At 51.2% G+C, this 14,919-nt stretch overlaps 13 non-coding genes across 13 annotated transcripts; all 13 read right to left on the minus strand.

Moving 5' to 3' along the window:
* Positions 1-1,362: 1,362 nt before the first annotated feature.
* On the minus strand, positions 1,363-1,436 carry TRNAN-GUU (transfer RNA asparagine (anticodon GUU)). Its single transcript has one exon. It is a non-coding gene; the product is annotated as a tRNA-Asn (tRNA).
* Positions 1,437-1,583: 147 nt separating this feature from the next.
* Positions 1,584-1,669, minus strand: TRNAY-GUA (transfer RNA tyrosine (anticodon GUA)). Its single transcript is given in 2 exon segments — positions 1,584-1,619; positions 1,633-1,669. It is a non-coding gene; the product is annotated as a tRNA-Tyr (tRNA).
* A 1,934-nt stretch (positions 1,670-3,603) lies between these two features.
* Positions 3,604-3,677, minus strand: TRNAN-GUU (transfer RNA asparagine (anticodon GUU)). Its single transcript has one exon. It is a non-coding gene; the product is annotated as a tRNA-Asn (tRNA).
* Positions 3,678-3,824: 147 nt separating this feature from the next.
* On the minus strand, positions 3,825-3,910 carry TRNAY-GUA (transfer RNA tyrosine (anticodon GUA)). The gene is given in 2 exon segments: positions 3,825-3,860; positions 3,874-3,910. It is a non-coding gene; the product is annotated as a tRNA-Tyr (tRNA).
* A 1,934-nt stretch (positions 3,911-5,844) lies between these two features.
* On the minus strand, positions 5,845-5,918 carry TRNAN-GUU (transfer RNA asparagine (anticodon GUU)). Its single transcript has one exon. It is a non-coding gene; the product is annotated as a tRNA-Asn (tRNA).
* A 147-nt stretch (positions 5,919-6,065) lies between these two features.
* On the minus strand, positions 6,066-6,151 carry TRNAY-GUA (transfer RNA tyrosine (anticodon GUA)). Its single transcript is given in 2 exon segments — positions 6,066-6,101; positions 6,115-6,151. It is a non-coding gene; the product is annotated as a tRNA-Tyr (tRNA).
* A 1,934-nt stretch (positions 6,152-8,085) lies between these two features.
* Positions 8,086-8,159, minus strand: TRNAN-GUU (transfer RNA asparagine (anticodon GUU)). Its single transcript has one exon. It is a non-coding gene; the product is annotated as a tRNA-Asn (tRNA).
* A 147-nt stretch (positions 8,160-8,306) lies between these two features.
* On the minus strand, positions 8,307-8,392 carry TRNAY-GUA (transfer RNA tyrosine (anticodon GUA)). Its single transcript is given in 2 exon segments — positions 8,307-8,342; positions 8,356-8,392. It is a non-coding gene; the product is annotated as a tRNA-Tyr (tRNA).
* Positions 8,393-10,326: 1,934 nt separating this feature from the next.
* On the minus strand, positions 10,327-10,400 carry TRNAN-GUU (transfer RNA asparagine (anticodon GUU)). The gene has a single exon. It is a non-coding gene; the product is annotated as a tRNA-Asn (tRNA).
* Positions 10,401-10,547: 147 nt separating this feature from the next.
* On the minus strand, positions 10,548-10,633 carry TRNAY-GUA (transfer RNA tyrosine (anticodon GUA)). The gene is given in 2 exon segments: positions 10,548-10,583; positions 10,597-10,633. It is a non-coding gene; the product is annotated as a tRNA-Tyr (tRNA).
* A 1,934-nt stretch (positions 10,634-12,567) lies between these two features.
* On the minus strand, positions 12,568-12,641 carry TRNAN-GUU (transfer RNA asparagine (anticodon GUU)). Its single transcript has one exon. It is a non-coding gene; the product is annotated as a tRNA-Asn (tRNA).
* Positions 12,642-12,788: 147 nt separating this feature from the next.
* TRNAY-GUA (transfer RNA tyrosine (anticodon GUA)) lies at positions 12,789-12,874 on the minus strand. Its single transcript is given in 2 exon segments — positions 12,789-12,824; positions 12,838-12,874. It is a non-coding gene; the product is annotated as a tRNA-Tyr (tRNA).
* A 1,934-nt stretch (positions 12,875-14,808) lies between these two features.
* Positions 14,809-14,882, minus strand: TRNAN-GUU (transfer RNA asparagine (anticodon GUU)). The gene has a single exon. It is a non-coding gene; the product is annotated as a tRNA-Asn (tRNA).
* Positions 14,883-14,919: the final 37 nt, after the last annotated feature.

Raw genomic sequence — 14,919 nt, forward strand, 5'->3', positions numbered from 1 at the left:
TAGTGGTCAATTCGTATGGCAGCAAGTTGACCTTGCGCTGGGGCATGGTTCTTATCAGCGCCACGTGTGACACGAATTGGATAGAGATAGTGGCACAGGCCCCGGACAGCCTTGCGTTGGTGGTATAGTGGTGAGCATAGCTGCCTTCCAAGCAGTTGACCCGGGTTCGATTCCCGGCCAACGCACTCCTATCCCTTTTTGGCCTTGCAAAGCGGCCCTAAGCAAAGACCCAAGTCATCCAGGTCCTTGAAGAAAGCTCCTAAGATATCCTGGCTTAGCGACAACTGTGGAGACTTTCTTCGGCATTCGAAAAGTCTCTGGCCTTATGCTTTAACTCGCTCAGGAGGTCCAGCATTATCCAGGGCCAAGGTTCAGCCATTTTGACTACTGATTCCCAAAGAGAATCAACTCTGTCACACACAACATTGCTAAGTATCTGGCAACAACGCTAACACCCTTAGCTGGCATCATATTGCACCATTTGCTATTCGGTGACGAAGGCATCGAATAGCAAATGACCCGCTTTGGACTGTGTCTTGCAAGGCAAGGAAAGGGGTGCATTTGGGCAAGGAGGCCTACAGGAAACCTACCCACACACACCGCTATCTGCTTTTTGGCTCACACCACCCACTGGAACCCAAGCTGGGGCTTCTTAGGACTCTGCAATATCGGGCTGACGCGGTAACAACAAAAAGAGTCTACAGACCCTCTCAGGTGTGCTTTGAAAGCTTGTGGCTAGCCAGACTGGGTCTTGGCTAAACATCCACAAGGTCACGAAAACAAACTGGGGAGAAGCAGAACATTTGGAGAAATATAGTCACCCCCGTAAGCCACTGGAGTGTCAGAAAAACTCCGGAGGATCTTTAACAACAATTGCATCGCTGTGTACTTCAAGTCCAGCAATACACTGGGACGGAAGCTTGTACATCGGCACTATCTGCACTGCCCATTTTGAACATCGCTCTAGCTAGCCAAGCGATTTGACAACAATTGTCACCTTTAGCCACGCCGATCTAGGCACCAATAGCTATGCAGGCTTCCTGCCACCAACAATGGGATCATCTAACTTGAACAGGGCGGTTCTACAATTTTCACACCTCCCCCTGTTCTTGGACAATCAACATCGACACATTCACATGGTGATTGTCTTAAGGTGTGACTAGAAGTGCTGCAGTTATCTTCCTGAGCCAAAGAAGTGGCTCGATCAACTATGTAAACCTCTTCAACAAACGGCTAGTACATTTGCAAGGGTCTCCAGTGAACGCTTGTTTGTCTGCTCAGTTGCCGGTCACCTGAAGAGAGCCAAAGGACACGCTTTGTTTTAGCCTTCGGGCCCCACTGAGGTAATGGAGAAAACATGAGCGTCCCTGGGTGGGCTCGAACCACCAACCTTTCGGTTAACAGCCGAACGCGCTAACCGATTGCGCCACAGAGACTGCACGCCGAGGGCCGGCGCACCGGCCGAGGGAGACATGAATAATAAAAACAAAGTTCCTTAAAAGGCTTCCCAATTGCACATTTCTAGAGTGCCTTCTAGAGTGCCTTCTAGTTAAAGGGGGAGAGAGGCAGGGTAAAAGAGGGCATCCTTCGAGCCGGAATCGAACCAGCGACCTAAGGATTACTACGTTGACGCTACAGTCCTCCGCTCTACCAGCTGAGCTATCGAAGGGGCCGCCGGTGGGTCGTAGCCCGTGACTCCTTGCATTCAAAGCCAGCGCTTTGCCCTTTGCGTTAGTCCTTCTGCCTTGAGGGATTGGTCTATGCCGCCTCTGCCTGAAAGGTCAAATGCCTTGGCAGCTGTGATGTGGGAAAGCTCGGCTTCACGTTTTGCACAGCGAGAAAACACAATCGAAGCACCTACCGCGTTTTGTTGGGAGCCCAAAAACCACAGCAGCAACGGTGATGTACCTCCCTGACAGCAAGTAAGCGCAGGAGTGTTTGGAAGCGCATTGCGTCTATCAAAACAAATTGGGCCGAAAGTTAGCAAAAAGTGTTTGGCGTCAGTTGGTAGCAAGAGGCCACATGGGAGGCAGCGTCTTAGCCCGGCTAGCTCAGTCGGTAGCGCATGAGACTCTTAATCTCAGGGTCGTGGGTTCGAGCCCCACGTTGGGCGTATGGCATCGCAACGTTTTGGCCCAGTCAGTGGCATTCATGCGCACTGCACGGCCCCACCTTTACCATATCGACTGGCTTCTCTTCCATTCCCTCTACAAACGGGGAAATGTTTCGAGCTTATCTTTCTAGTGGTCAATTCGTATGGCAGCAAGTTGACCTTGCGCTGGGGCGTGGTTCTTATCAGCGCCACGTGTGACACGAATTGGATAGAGATAGTGGCACAGGCCCCGGACAGCCTTGCGTTGGTGGTATAGTGGTGAGCATAGCTGCCTTCCAAGCAGTTGACCCGGGTTCGATTCCCGGCCAACGCACTCCTATCCCTTTTTGGCCTTGCAAAGCGGCCCTAAGCAAAGACCCAAGTCATCCAGGTCCTTGAAGAAAGCTCCTAAGATATCCTGGCTTAGCGACAACTGTGGAGACTTTCTTCGGCATTCGAAAAGTCTCTGGCCTTATGCTTTAACTCGCTCAGGAGGTCCAGCATTATCCAGGGCCAAGGTTCAGCCATTTTGACTACTGATTCCCAAAGAGAATCAACTCTGTCACACACAACATTGCTAAGTATCTGGCAACAACGCTAACACCCTTAGCTGGCATCATATTGCACCATTTGCTATTCGGTGACGAAGGCATCGAATAGCAAATGACCCGCTTTGGACTGTGTCTTGCAAGGCAAGGAAAGGGGTGCATTTGGGCAAGGAGGCCTACAGGAAACCTACCCACACACACCGCTATCTGCTTTTTGGCTCACACCACCCACTGGAACCCAAGCTGGGGCTTCTTAGGACTCTGCAATATCGGGCTGACGCGGTAACAACAAAAAGAGTCTACAGACCCTCTCAGGTGTGCTTTGAAAGCTTGTGGCTAGCCAGACTGGGTCTTGGCTAAACATCCACAAGGTCACGAAAACAAACTGGGGAGAAGCAGAACATTTGGAGAAATATAGTCACCCCCGTAAGCCACTGGAGTGTCAGAAAAACTCCGGAGGATCTTTAACAACAATTGCATCGCTGTGTACTTCAAGTCCAGCAATACACTGGGACGGAAGCTTGTACATCGGCACTATCTGCACTGCCCATTTTGAACATCGCTCTAGCTAGCCAAGCGATTTGACAACAATTGTCACCTTTAGCCACGCCGATCTAGGCACCAATAGCTATGCAGGCTTCCTGCCACCAACAATGGGATCATCTAACTTGAACAGGGCGGTTCTACAATTTTCACACCTCCCCCTGTTCTTGGACAATCAACATCGACACATTCACATGGTGATTGTCTTAAGGTGTGACTAGAAGTGCTGCAGTTATCTTCCTGAGCCAAAGAAGTGGCTCGATCAACTATGTAAACCTCTTCAACAAACGGCTAGTACATTTGCAAGGGTCTCCAGTGAACGCTTGTTTGTCTGCTCAGTTGCCGGTCACCTGAAGAGAGCCAAAGGACACGCTTTGTTTTAGCCTTCGGGCCCCACTGAGGTAATGGAGAAAACATGAGCGTCCCTGGGTGGGCTCGAACCACCAACCTTTCGGTTAACAGCCGAACGCGCTAACCGATTGCGCCACAGAGACTGCACGCCGAGGGCCGGCGCACCGGCCGAGGGAGACATGAATAATAAAAACAAAGTTCCTTAAAAGGCTTCCCAATTGCACATTTCTAGAGTGCCTTCTAGAGTGCCTTCTAGTTAAAGGGGGAGAGAGGCAGGGTAAAAGAGGGCATCCTTCGAGCCGGAATCGAACCAGCGACCTAAGGATTACTACGTTGACGCTACAGTCCTCCGCTCTACCAGCTGAGCTATCGAAGGGGCCGCCGGTGGGTCGTAGCCCGTGACTCCTTGCATTCAAAGCCAGCGCTTTGCCCTTTGCGTTAGTCCTTCTGCCTTGAGGGATTGGTCTATGCCGCCTCTGCCTGAAAGGTCAAATGCCTTGGCAGCTGTGATGTGGGAAAGCTCGGCTTCACGTTTTGCACAGCGAGAAAACACAATCGAAGCACCTACCGCGTTTTGTTGGGAGCCCAAAAACCACAGCAGCAACGGTGATGTACCTCCCTGACAGCAAGTAAGCGCAGGAGTGTTTGGAAGCGCATTGCGTCTATCAAAACAAATTGGGCCGAAAGTTAGCAAAAAGTGTTTGGCGTCAGTTGGTAGCAAGAGGCCACACGGGAGGCAGCGTCTTAGCCCGGCTAGCTCAGTCGGTAGAGCATGAGACTCTTAATCTCAGGGTCGTGGGTTCGAGCCCCACGTTGGGCGTATGGCATCGCAACATTTTAGCCCAGTCAGTGGCATTCATGCGCACTGCACGGCCCCACCTTTACCATATCGACTGGCTTCTCTTCCATTCCCTCTACAAACGGGGAAATGTTTCGAGCTTATCTTTCTAGTGGTCAATTCGTATGGCAGCAAGTTGACCTTGCGCTGGGGCGTGGTTCTTATCAGCGCCACGTGTGACACGAATTGGATAGAGATAGTGGCACAGGCCCCGGACAGCCTTGCGTTGGTGGTATAGTGGTGAGCATAGCTGCCTTCCAAGCAGTTGACCCGGGTTCGATTCCCGGCCAACGCACTCCTATCCCTTTTTGGCCTTGCAAAGCGGCCCTAAGCAAAGACCCAAGTCATCCAGGTCCTTGAAGAAAGCTCCTAAGATATCCTGGCTTAGCGACAACTGTGGAGACTTTCTTCGGCATTCGAAAAGTCTCTGGCCTTATGCTTTAACTCGCTCAGGAGGTCCAGCATTATCCAGGGCCAAGGTTCAGCCATTTTGACTACTGATTCCCAAAGAGAATCAACTCTGTCACACACAACATTGCTAAGTATCTGGCAACAACGCTAACACCCTTAGCTGGCATCATATTGCACCATTTGCTATTCGGTGACGAAGGCATCGAATAGCAAATGACCCGCTTTGGACTGTGTCTTGCAAGGCAAGGAAAGGGGTGCATTTGGGCAAGGAGGCCTACAGGAAACCTACCCACACACACCGCTATCTGCTTTTTGGCTCACACCATCCACTGGAACCCAAGCTGGGGCTTCTTAGGACTCTGCAATATCGGGCTGACGCGGTAACAACAAAAAGAGTCTACAGACCCTCTCAGGTGTGCTTTGAAAGCTTGTGGCTAGCCAGACTGGGTCTTGGCTAAACATCCACAAGGTCACGAAAACAAACTGGGGAGAAGCAGAACATTTGGAGAAATATAGTCACCCCCGTAAGCCACTGGAGTGTCAGAAAAACTCCGGAGGATCTTTAACAACAATTGCATCGCTGTGTACTTCAAGTCCAGCAATACACTGGGACGGAAGCTTGTACATCGGCACTATCTGCACTGCCCATTTTGAACATCGCTCTAGCTAGCCAAGCGATTTGACAACAATTGTCACCTTTAGCCACGCCGATCTAGGCACCAATAGCTATGCAGGCTTCCTGCCACCAACAATGGGATCATCTAACTTGAACAGGGCGGTTCTACAATTTTCACACCTCCCCCTGTTCTTGGACAATCAACATCGACACATTCACATGGTGATTGTCTTAAGGTGTGACTAGAAGTGCTGCAGTTATCTTCCTGAGCCAAAGAAGTGGCTCGATCAACTATGTAAACCTCTTCAACAAACGGCTAGTACATTTGCAAGGGTCTCCAGTGAACGCTTGTTTGTCTGCTCAGTTGCCGGTCACCTGAAGAGAGCCAAAGGACACGCTTTGTTTTAGCCTTCGGGCCCCACTGAGGTAATGGAGAAAACATGAGCGTCCCTGGGTGGGCTCGAACCACCAACCTTTCGGTTAACAGCCGAACGCGCTAACCGATTGCGCCACAGAGACTGCACGCCGAGGGCCGGCGCACCGGCCGAGGGAGACATGAATAATAAAAACAAAGTTCCTTAAAAGGCTTCCCAATTGCACATTTCTAGAGTGCCTTCTAGAGTGCCTTCTAGTTAAAGGGGGAGAGAGGCAGGGTAAAAGAGGGCATCCTTCGAGCCGGAATCGAACCAGCGACCTAAGGATTACTACGTTGACGCTACAGTCCTCCGCTCTACCAGCTGAGCTATCGAAGGGGCCGCCGGTGGGTCGTAGCCCGTGACTCCTTGCATTCAAAGCCAGCGCTTTGCCCTTTGCGTTAGTCCTTCTGCCTTGAGGGATTGGTCTATGCCGCCTCTGCCTGAAAGGTCAAATGCCTTGGCAGCTGTGATGTGGGAAAGCTCGGCTTCACGTTTTGCACAGCGAGAAAACACAATCGAAGCACCTACCGCGTTTTGTTGGGAGCCCAAAAACCACAGCAGCAACGGTGATGTACCTCCCTGACAGCAAGTAAGCGCAGGAGTGTTTGGAAGCGCATTGCGTCTATCAAAACAAATTGGGCCGAAAGTTAGCAAAAAGTGTTTGGCGTCAGTTGGTAGCAAGAGGCCACACGGGAGGCAGCGTCTTAGCCCGGCTAGCTCAGTCGGTAGAGCATGAGACTCTTAATCTCAGGGTCGTGGGTTCGAGCCCCACGTTGGGCGTATGGCATCGCAACGTTTTGGCCCAGTCAGTGGCATTCATGCGCACTGCACGGCCCCACCTTTACCATATCGACTGGCTTCTCTTCCATTCCCTCTACAAACGGGGAAATGTTTCGAGCTTATCTTTCTAGTGGTCAATTCGTATGGCAGCAAGTTGACCTTGCGCTGGGGCGTGGTTCTTATCAGCGCCACGTGTGACACGAATTGGATAGAGATAGTGGCACAGGCCCCGGACAGCCTTGCGTTGGTGGTATAGTGGTGAGCATAGCTGCCTTCCAAGCAGTTGACCCGGGTTCGATTCCCGGCCAACGCACTCCTATCCCTTTTTGGCCTTGCAAAGCGGCCCTAAGCAAAGACCCAAGTCATCCAGGTCCTTGAAGAAAGCTCCTAAGATATCCTGGCTTAGCGACAACTGTGGAGACTTTCTTCGGCATTCGAAAAGTCTCTGGCCTTATGCTTTAACTCGCTCAGGAGGTCCAGCATTATCCAGGGCCAAGGTTCAGCCATTTTGACTACTGATTCCCAAAGAGAATCAACTCTGTCACACACAACATTGCTAAGTATCTGGCAACAACGCTAACACCCTTAGCTGGCATCATATTGCACCATTTGCTATTCGGTGACGAAGGCATCGAATAGCAAATGACCCGCTTTGGACTGTGTCTTGCAAGGCAAGGAAAGGGGTGCATTTGGGCAAGGAGGCCTACAGGAAACCTACCCACACACACCGCTATCTGCTTTTTGGCTCACACCACCCACTGGAACCCAAGCTGGGGCTTCTTAGGACTCTGCAATATCGGGCTGACGCGGTAACAACAAAAAGAGTCTACAGACCCTCTCAGGTGTGCTTTGAAAGCTTGTGGCTAGCCAGACTGGGTCTTGGCTAAACATCCACAAGGTCACGAAAACAAACTGGGGAGAAGCAGAACATTTGGAGAAATATAGTCACCCCCGTAAGCCACTGGAGTGTCAGAAAAACTCCGGAGGATCTTTAACAACAATTGCATCGCTGTGTACTTCAAGTCCAGCAATACACTGGGACGGAAGCTTGTACATCGGCACTATCTGCACTGCCCATTTTGAACATCGCTCTAGCTAGCCAAGCGATTTGACAACAATTGTCACCTTTAGCCACGCCGATCTAGGCACCAATAGCTATGCAGGCTTCCTGCCACCAACAATGGGATCATCTAACTTGAACAGGGCGGTTCTACAATTTTCACACCTCCCCCTGTTCTTGGACAATCAACATCGACACATTCACATGGTGATTGTCTTAAGGTGTGACTAGAAGTGCTGCAGTTATCTTCCTGAGCCAAAGAAGTGGCTCGATCAACTATGTAAACCTCTTCAACAAACGGCTAGTACATTTGCAAGGGTCTCCAGTGAACGCTTGTTTGTCTGCTCAGTTGCCGGTCACCTGAAGAGAGCCAAAGGACACGCTTTGTTTTAGCCTTCGGGCCCCACTGAGGTAATGGAGAAAACATGAGCGTCCCTGGGTGGGCTCGAACCACCAACCTTTCGGTTAACAGCCGAACGCGCTAACCGATTGCGCCACAGAGACTGCACGCCGAGGGCTGGCGCACCGGCCGAGGGAGACATGAATAATAAAAACAAAGTTCCTTAAAAGGCTTCCCAATTGCACATTTCTAGAGTGCCTTCTAGAGTGCCTTCTAGTTAAAGGGGGAGAGAGGCAGGGTAAAAGAGGGCATCCTTCGAGCCGGAATCGAACCAGCGACCTAAGGATTACTACGTTGACGCTACAGTCCTCCGCTCTACCAGCTGAGCTATCGAAGGGGCCGCCGGTGGGTCGTAGCCCGTGACTCCTTGCATTCAAAGCCAGCGCTTTGCCCTTTGCGTTAGTCCTTCTGCCTTGAGGGATTGGTCTATGCCGCCTCTGCCTGAAAGGTCAAATGCCTTGGCAGCTGTGATGTGGGAAAGCTCGGCTTCACGTTTTGCACAGCGAGAAAACACAATCGAAGCACCTACCGCGTTTTGTTGGGAGCCCAAAAACCACAGCAGCAACGGTGATGTACCTCCCTGACAGCAAGTAAGCGCAGGAGTGTTTGGAAGCGCATTGCGTCTATCAAAACAAATTGGGCCGAAAGTTAGCAAAAAGTGTTTGGCGTCAGTTGGTAGCAAGAGGCCACACGGGAGGCAGCGTCTTAGCCCGGCTAGCTCAGTCGGTAGAGCATGAGACTCTTAATCTCAGGGTCGTGGGTTCGAGCCCCACGTTGGGCGTATGGCATCGCAACGTTTTGGCCCAGTCAGTGGCATTCATGCGCACTGCACGGCCCCACCTTTACCATATCGACTGGCTTCTCTTCCATTCCCTCTACAAACGGGGAAATGTTTCGAGCTTATCTTTCTAGTGGTCAATTCGTATGGCAGCAAGTTGACCTTGCGCTGGGGCGTGGTTCTTATCAGCGCCACGTGTGACACGAATTGGATAGAGATAGTGGCACAGGCCCCGGACAGCCTTGCGTTGGTGGTATAGTGGTGAGCATAGCTGCCTTCCAAGCAGTTGACCCGGGTTCGATTCCCGGCCAACGCACTCCTATCCCTTTTTGGCCTTGCAAAGCGGCCCTAAGCAAAGACCCAAGTCATCCAGGTCCTTGAAGAAAGCTCCTAAGATATCCTGGCTTAGCGACAACTGTGGAGACTTTCTTCGGCATTCGAAAAGTCTCTGGCCTTATGCTTTAACTCGCTCAGGAGGTCCAGCATTATCCAGGGCCAAGGTTCAGCCATTTTGACTACTGATTCCCAAAGAGAATCAACTCTGTCACACACAACATTGCTAAGTATCTGGCAACAACGCTAACACCCTTAGCTGGCATCATATTGCACCATTTGCTATTCGGTGACGAAGGCATCGAATAGCAAATGACCCGCTTTGGACTGTGTCTTGCAAGGCAAGGAAAGGGGTGCATTTGGGCAAGGAGGCCTACAGGAAACCTACCCACACACACCGCTATCTGCTTTTTGGCTCACACCACCCACTGGAACCCAAGCTGGGGCTTCTTAGGACTCTGCAATATCGGGCTGACGCGGTAACAACAAAAAGAGTCTACAGACCCTCTCAGGTGTGCTTTGAAAGCTTGTGGCTAGCCAGACTGGGTCTTGGCTAAACATCCACAAGGTCACGAAAACAAACTGGGGAGAAGCAGAACATTTGGAGAAATATAGTCACCCCCGTAAGCCACTGGAGTGTCAGAAAAACTCCGGAGGATCTTTAACAACAATTGCATCGCTGTGTACTTCAAGTCCAGCAATACACTGGGACGGAAGCTTGTACATCGGCACTATCTGCACTGCCCATTTTGAACATCGCTCTAGCTAGCCAAGCGATTTGACAACAATTGTCACCTTTAGCCACGCCGATCTAGGCACCAATAGCTATGCAGGCTTCCTGCCACCAACAATGGGATCATCTAACTTGAACAGGGCGGTTCTACAATTTTCACACCTCCCCCTGTTCTTGGACAATCAACATCGACACATTCACATGGTGATTGTCTTAAGGTGTGACTAGAAGTGCTGCAGTTATCTTCCTGAGCCAAAGAAGTGGCTCGATCAACTATGTAAACCTCTTCAACAAACGGCTAGTACATTTGCAAGGGTCTCCAGTGAACGCTTGTTTGTCTGCTCAGTTGCCGGTCACCTGAAGAGAGCCAAAGGACACGCTTTGTTTTAGCCTTCGGGCCCCACTGAGGTAATGGAGAAAACATGAGCGTCCCTGGGTGGGCTCGAACCACCAACCTTTCGGTTAACAGCCGAACGCGCTAACCGATTGCGCCACAGAGACTGCACGCCGAGGGCCGGCGCACCGGCCGAGGGAGACATGAATAATAAAAACAAAGTTCCTTAAAAGGCTTCCCAATTGCACATTTCTAGAGTGCCTTCTAGAGTGCCTTCTAGTTAAAGGGGGAGAGAGGCAGGGTAAAAGAGGGCATCCTTCGAGCCGGAATCGAACCAGCGACCTAAGGATTACTACGTTGACGCTACAGTCCTCCGCTCTACCAGCTGAGCTATCGAAGGGGCCGCCGGTGGGTCGTAGCCCGTGACTCCTTGCATTCAAAGCCAGCGCTTTGCCCTTTGCGTTAGTCCTTCTGCCTTGAGGGATTGGTCTATGCCGCCTCTGCCTGAAAGGTCAAATGCCTTGGCAGCTGTGATGTGGGAAAGCTCGGCTTCACGTTTTGCACAGCGAGAAAACACAATCGAAGCACCTACCGCGTTTTGTTGGGAGCCCAAAAACCACAGCAGCAACGGTGATGTACCTCCCTGACAGCAAGTAAGCGCAGGAGTGTTTGGAAGCGCATTGCGTCTATCAAAACAAATTGGGCCGAAAGTTAGCAAAAAGTGTTTGGCGTCAGTTGGTAGCAAGAGGCCACACGGGAGGCAGCGTCTTAGCCCGGCTAGCTCAGTCGGTAGAGCATGAGACTCTTAATCTCAGGGTCGTGGGTTCGAGCCCCACGTTGGGCGTATGGCATCGCAACATTTTAGCCCAGTCAGTGGCATTCATGCGCACTGCACGGCCCCACCTTTACCATATCGACTGGCTTCTCTTCCATTCCCTCTACAAACGGGGAAATGTTTCGAGCTTATCTTTCTAGTGGTCAATTCGTATGGCAGCAAGTTGACCTTGCGCTGGGGCGTGGTTCTTATCAGCGCCACGTGTGACACGAATTGGATAGAGATAGTGGCACAGGCCCCGGACAGCCTTGCGTTGGTGGTATAGTGGTGAGCATAGCTGCCTTCCAAGCAGTTGACCCGGGTTCGATTCCCGGCCAACGCACTCCTATCCCTTTTTGGCCTTGCAAAGCGGCCCTAAGCAAAGACCCAAGTCATCCAGGTCCTTGAAGAAAGCTCCTAAGATATCCTGGCTTAGCGACAACTGTGGAGACTTTCTTCGGCATTCGAAAAGTCTCTGGCCTTATGCTTTAACTCGCTCAGGAGGTCCAGCATTATCCAGGGCCAAGGTTCAGCCATTTTGACTACTGATTCCCAAAGAGAATCAACTCTGTCACACACAACATTGCTAAGTATCTGGCAACAACGCTAACACCCTTAGCTGGCATCATATTGCACCATTTGCTATTCGGTGACGAAGGCATCGAATAGCAAATGACCCGCTTTGGACTGTGTCTTGCAAGGCAAGGAAAGGGGTGCATTTGGGCAAGGAGGCCTACAGGAAACCTACCCACACACACCGCTATCTGCTTTTTGGCTCACACCATCCACTGGAACCCAAGCTGGGGCTTCTTAGGACTCTGCAATATCGGGCTGACGCGGTAACAACAAAAAGAGTCTACAGACCCTCTCAGGTGTGCTTTGAAAGCTTGTGGCTAGCCAGACTGGGTCTTGGCTAAACATCCACAAGGTCACGAAAACAAACTGGGGAGAAGCAGAACATTTGGAGAAATATAGTCACCCCCGTAAGCCACTGGAGTGTCAGAAAAACTCCGGAGGATCTTTAACAACAATTGCATCGCTGTGTACTTCAAGTCCAGCAATACACTGGGACGGAAGCTTGTACATCGGCACTATCTGCACTGCCCATTTTGAACATCGCTCTAGCTAGCCAAGCGATTTGACAACAATTGTCACCTTTAGCCACGCCGATCTAGGCACCAATAGCTATGCAGGCTTCCTGCCACCAACAATGGGATCATCTAACTTGAACAGGGCGGTTCTACAATTTTCACACCTCCCCCTGTTCTTGGACAATCAACATCGACACATTCACATGGTGATTGTCTTAAGGTGTGACTAGAAGTGCTGCAGTTATCTTCCTGAGCCAAAGAAGTGGCTCGATCAACTATGTAAACCTCTTCAACAAACGGCTAGTACATTTGCAAGGGTCTCCAGTGAACGCTTGTTTGTCTGCTCAGTTGCCGGTCACCTGAAGAGAGCCAAAGGACACGCTTTGTTTTAGCCTTCGGGCCCCACTGAGGTAATGGAGAAAACATGAGCGTCCCTGGGTGGGCTCGAACCACCAACCTTTCGGTTAACAGCCGAACGCGCTAACCGATTGCGCCACAGAGACTGCACGCCGAGGGCCGGCGCACCGGCCGAGGGAGACATGAATAATAAAAACAAAGTTCCTTAAAAGGCTTCCCAATTGCACATTTCTAGAGTGCCTTCTAGAGTGCCTTCTAGTTAAAGGGGGAGAGAGGCAGGGTAAAAGAGGGCATCCTTCGAGCCGGAATCGAACCAGCGACCTAAGGATTACTACGTTGACGCTACAGTCCTCCGCTCTACCAGCTGAGCTATCGAAGGGGCCGCCGGTGGGTCGTAGCCCGTGACTCCTTGCATTCAAAGCCAGCGCTTTGCCCTTTGCGTTAGTCCTTCTGCCTTGAGGGATTGGTCTATGCCGCCTCTGCCTGAAAGGTCAAATGCCTTGGCAGCTGTGATGTGGGAAAGCTCGGCTTCACGTTTTGCACAGCGAGAAAACACAATCGAAGCACCTACCGCGTTTTGTTGGGAGCCCAAAAACCACAGCAGCAACGGTGATGTACCTCCCTGACAGCAAGTAAGCGCAGGAGTGTTTGGAAGCGCATTGCGTCTATCAAAACAAATTGGGCCGAAAGTTAGCAAAAAGTGTTTGGCGTCAGTTGGTAGCAAGAGGCCACACGGGAGGCAGCGTCTTAGCCCGGCTAGCTCAGTCGGTAGAGCATGAGACTCTTAATCTCAGGGTCGTGGGTTCGAGCCCCACGTTGGGCGTATGGCATCGCAACGTTTTGGCCCAGTCAGTGGCATTCATGCGCACTGCACGGCCCCACCTTTACCATATCGACTGGCTTCTCTTCCATTCCCTCTACAAACGGGGAAATGTTTCGAGCTTATCTTTCTAGTGGTCAATTCGTATGGCAGCAAGTTGACCTTGCGCTGGGGCGTGGTTCTTATCAGCGCCACGTGTGACACGAATTGGATAGAGATAGTGGCACAGGCCCCGGACAGCCTTGCGTTGGTGGTATAGTGGTGAGCATAGCTGCCTTCCAAGCAGTTGACCCGGGTTCGATTCCCGGCCAACGCACTCCTATCCCTTTTTGGCCTTGCAAAGCGGCCCTAAGCAAAGACCCAAGTCATCCAGGTCCTTGAAGAAAGCTCCTAAGATATCCTGGCTTAGCGACAACTGTGGAGACTTTCTTCGGCATTCGAAAAGTCTCTGGCCTTATGCTTTAACTCGCTCAGGAGGTCCAGCATTATCCAGGGCCAAGGTTCAGCCATTTTGACTACTGATTCCCAAAGAGAATCAACTCTGTCACACACAACATTGCTAAGTATCTGGCAACAACGCTAACACCCTTAGCTGGCATCATATTGCACCATTTGCTATTCGGTGACGAAGGCATCGAATAGCAAATGACCCGCTTTGGACTGTGTCTTGCAAGGCAAGGAAAGGGGTGCATTTGGGCAAGGAGGCCTACAGGAAACCTACCCACACACACCGCTATCTGCTTTTTGGCTCACACCACCCACTGGAACCCAAGCTGGGGCTTCTTAGGACTCTGCAATATCGGGCTGACGCGGTAACAACAAAAAGAGTCTACAGACCCTCTCAGGTGTGCTTTGAAAGCTTGTGGCTAGCCAGACTGGGTCTTGGCTAAACATCCACAAGGTCACGAAAACAAACTGGGGAGAAGCAGAACATTTGGAGAAATATAGTCACCCCCGTAAGCCACTGGAGTGTCAGAAAAACTCCGGAGGATCTTTAACAACAATTGCATCGCTGTGTACTTCAAGTCCAGCAATACACTGGGACGGAAGCTTGTACATCGGCACTATCTGCACTGCCCATTTTGAACATCGCTCTAGCTAGCCAAGCGATTTGACAACAATTGTCACCTTTAGCCACGCCGATCTAGGCACCAATAGCTATGCAGGCTTCCTGCCACCAACAATGGGATCATCTAACTTGAACAGGGCGGTTCTACAATTTTCACACCTCCCCCTGTTCTTGGACAATCAACATCGACACATTCACATGGTGATTGTCTTAAGGTGTGACTAGAAGTGCTGCAGTTATCTTCCTGAGCCAAAGAAGTGGCTCGATCAACTATGTAAACCTCTTCAACAAACGGCTAGTACATTTGCAAGGGTCTCCAGTGAACGCTTGTTTGTCTGCTCAGTTGCCGGTCACCTGAAGAGAGCCAAAGGACACGCTTTGTTTTAGCCTTCGGGCCCCACTGAGGTAATGGAGAAAACATGAGCGTCCCTGGGTGGGCTCGAACCACCAACCTTTCGGTTAACAGCCGAACGCGCTAACCGATTGCGCCACAGAGACTGCACGCCGAGGGCTGGCGCACCGGCCGAGGGAGACA

This window comes from Aquarana catesbeiana, unplaced genomic scaffold, assembly GCF_042186555.1.
Source record: "Aquarana catesbeiana isolate 2022-GZ unplaced genomic scaffold, ASM4218655v1 unanchor86, whole genome shotgun sequence".
In the NCBI taxonomy this organism is placed as follows: domain Eukaryota; kingdom Metazoa; phylum Chordata; class Amphibia; order Anura; family Ranidae; genus Aquarana; species Aquarana catesbeiana.